General features: G+C 45.9%; 1 non-coding gene across 1 annotated transcript; it reads right to left on the minus strand.

The window, feature by feature from the left end:
- Nucleotides 1–2,851: 2,851 nt before the first annotated feature.
- On the minus strand, nucleotides 2,852–2,924 carry trnak-uuu (transfer RNA lysine (anticodon UUU)). The gene has a single exon. It is a non-coding gene; the product is annotated as a tRNA-Lys (tRNA).
- Nucleotides 2,925–3,867: the final 943 nt, after the last annotated feature.

Here is a 3,867-nt window from a genome sequence, read left to right on the forward strand (position 1 = left end):
GGAGTGGCCACAGGACATTCCTGCGCTACCAGCCTATCTCTCTTGCTCAGGGAGATCTAACTTGGCAGGAAATTTCCTCCCACACTCCAAAGGTGTGCAGGGTAGGTTGATTGGCCAAGCTAAATTGCCCCTTAGTGTCAGGTGGACTAACTAGGGTAAATGCATGGGGTTATGGGGATAGGGCCTGAGTGGGATGATGGTCGGTGCAGACTTGATGGGCTGAATGGCCTCCTTCTGTAATGTAGGGATTCTACGATTCTCTGATATTTCATCACTGATCTCCCCTCCGTCATAAAGTCAGAAGTGGGGGTGTTCGCTGATGAATGCATAATGTTCAGCACCATTCACAACTCCTCAGATACTGAAGCAGTTCGTGTTCAAATGCAGCAAGATCTGGACAATATCCCGGTTTGGGCTGACAAGTGGCGAGTGACATTCACACACTCAAGTCCCAGGCAATGGCCATCCCCAACAAGAGAGAACCTTTGACATTCAGCACCTGGCCATTGATGAGTCCTCCACCGTTAATCATTGGAGTTTACTATCAAAAGGAAAGACTTGCATTTATACAGTACATTTTATAACCATCATAGCAATTTTCCCCAAGGCCCTGAAATGTATTTCTCTTCACATTGTTTCATCATCCAGCAAGTGGTAAGCCTGTGGAATTTAGTTAAGTCCAATCCAACATATGTTTTCAAGAAGAAATTAGATATAGCTCTTGAGGTGAAGGGGGTCAAGAGATATGGGGGGGAAAGAGCGAAGAGGCTATTAAGTTTGATGATCAAAATGAAGGGCAGAGCAGGCTCAAAAGGCCGAATGGCCTCCTCCTGCTCCTATTTTCCACAGCCTCCATCAACAAGAGCAAAATGGGCAGCAGATGCCTGGGACACCACCACCTGGAGATTCCCCTCCGAGTCACTCACCGTCCTGACTTGGAAATATATCAAAGTTCCTTCACTTGTCGCTGGTCAGAATCCTGGAACGCCCTCCCTAACAGCACTGTGGGTGTACCTACACCACGTGGACTGCCGTGATTTAAGAAGGCAACTCACCACCACCTTCTCAAGGGCAGTCGGGGTCACACACCACAGAGCAGGCCCTTCAGCCTATCAAATCCACACCAACAATAACCAATACTAAATTCGCGCTAATCCCATCTTCCAACGCTTGCCCCCTATCTTTGACGGGAAATGAATACTGACCCAGCCAGTGATGCCCACATCCATAGAACCATAGAAAATTACAGCTCAGAAATAGGCCTTTTGGCCCTTCTTGTCTGTGCAGAACCATTTTTTGCCTAGTCCCACTGACCTGCACTTGGACCATATCCCTCCACACCCCTCCCATCCATGAATGAATATATATTTGATTTGATTCATTATTGTCACATGTATTAGTATACAGTGAAAAGCATTGTTTCTTGCACGCTATAGAGACAAAGCATACTGTTCACAGAGGAGGAAACGAGAGAGTGCAGAATGTAGTGTTACAGTCAAAGCAGAGAAAGATCAACTTAATATAAGTAGGTCAACAAATAGAGTCATAGAGGTTTACAGCATGGAAACAGACCATTCGGCCCAACTTGTCCATGCCGCCCTTTTTTTACTATGTAGCTCATCCCAATTGCCCGCATTTGGCCCATTTCTCTCTATACACATCTTACCCATGTAACTGTCTAAATGCTTTTTAAAAGACAAAATTGTACCCACCTCTACTACTACCTCTGGCAGCTTGTTCCAGACACTCACCACCCTCTGTGTGAAAAAAAGTGTCCCTCTAAATCCTTTTGTACTTCTCCCCTCTCACCTTAAACCTATGCCCTCTAGTTTTAGACTGCCCTACCTTTGGGAAAAGATGTTGACTATCGACCTGGTCTATGTCCCTCATTATTTTATAGACCTCTATTAGATCAATCTGTAAGAAATTGAATTAACGAATTGTTACAGAGTTCGAAAGAGTTAGAGTAGAGTTTTAAAAGCATAGGATGAGAGTAAAAGACAGAATTAGGGGGTATGCTGGGCACAGCTCACAAGAAGTTGCCACACCTGTGTTTTAAACATTAAAGCACAGAAGCTGGCCATTCTGCAAGATCCTGTACTGGATCTGGGTTCACCAGGCTGATACTGGAGATGAGGGGGTTAGCTTATGAAGAGAGATTGAATAGACTGGGTCTGTACTCGTTAGAGTTTAGAAGGTGAGGGGGGATCTTATAGAGATTTACAAGATAATGAAGGGGATGGAGAGGGTGGAGGTAGAGAGATTCTTCCCACTTAGAAAGCTTAGCAGAACTAGAGGGCACAGCCTCAAAATAAGGGGGGACGGTTTAGAACGGAGTTGAGGAGGAACTTCTTCACTCAAAGGGTGGTGACTCTCTGGAATTCTCTGCCTGTTGAAGTGGTGGAGGCTACCTCGCTAAATATATTTAAGACGCGGGTAGATAGATTTCTGATAGACAAGGGAATTAAGGGTTATGGGGAGAAAGCGGGAAAGTGGAACTGATCCACTTCAGATCAGCCACGATCTTATTGAATGGCGGGGCAGGCTCGAAGGGCTAGATGGCCTACTCCTGCTCCTATTTCTTATATTCTTATCTTTGAACGGTCCCATTTCCGACCCCTGCCCCTTAACCCTGCGATGTTTCCAATTAAAGTACGTATATATGTATTTACCAGAGTTAATATTAAATCTGGTTGCACTGCCCAGCTAAACTCCATAGGATGGCAGATCTCCACATCTTGCCCTCCTGTGAATTATTTTCTGCCAGTTATCTTAAACTTACAAGCACGATTCGTGAGAGATGCTTGATTGAAATTGAAGGGGCCAAATTTAAAAAGCAAAAAAAATGCAACGCCCGAACAGGGACTTGAACCCTGGACCCTCAGATTAAAAGTCTGATGCTCTACCGACTGAGCTATCCGGGCCCTGCAGAAAGATACACTGGAACCTCCTGTGACTGGAGGACCCGAGAAACGATACATTGCGACGCCGTGACGTCACTGCGCAAGGGGATTTCCCCCTGCTTTGCAACACTGACAGCGGAGGGAATCCCCGGCGCTGGAGGCTCGGGCAAGTCCTCAAACTCATCACATCTGTGATCCCTGTAAAGACTCCTGACCCCCTGCGAAATTCCCGGGGATTGGGATGGTGGGTATGATAAACCTCCCACTGGAATATCTCGAGACAACCCATTCCGAAAGCCCTGCGAAAAGGGAGAGCTCAGGCACTGGGAGGCAGAGGATTTCACTCCCATTCACACATCCCATTCGTCTCTTTCGGAATTCGGCGCCTGCTTCCCTAACCTTCCTTTGCAAACTCCTACAATGTAAACACCGCTTTTAGTTGCCTCTCTCTCTGTGCTATACACAAACAAACACATCCAGCTCTGAAACACTCAGCTGACAAGGACATGATGCACTCTTACTCCCACATCACACTGCAAAAGTACTTCATGGACTGTGAAGCACTTGTAAATGCATGTTTTTGGCTCCTTGTGCTTCATTGCAAAAACACTTGTCGAGGTTTGTTTGATAAAGCTCTTTGGAAAGTTTGATTATGTTAAGGACACTGTATAAATGAAAGTTGCTGGTGATGTTCCAGCTGTAAAAGTCTTTGGCACCCCTGTAAAAGGAACAGAAATGCATTTTTTTAAAAGCAATAACAATTTGCCCTTTATATTGTTGGCTGCACTCTGAGTTCCAGGGGATGAGACTTTTCACCCCACTTGCCTGGGGCCATGTTGGGGCCAGGAGTAATGGCAGAGATATGAGAGGCTCCGTGTTGAAAGGCACCCCCTTTAGTATAGAAACCAGGCAGAATGTTTATAGGATTGCTTTCTGCAGAGCCTGGATAGCTCAGTCGATATGG

This window comes from Carcharhinus amblyrhynchos, chromosome 5, assembly GCF_965287045.1.
Source record: "Carcharhinus amblyrhynchos chromosome 5, sCarAmb.v2.hapA, whole genome shotgun sequence".
NCBI classification, from domain to species: Eukaryota; Metazoa; Chordata; class Chondrichthyes; order Carcharhiniformes; family Carcharhinidae; genus Carcharhinus; species Carcharhinus amblyrhynchos.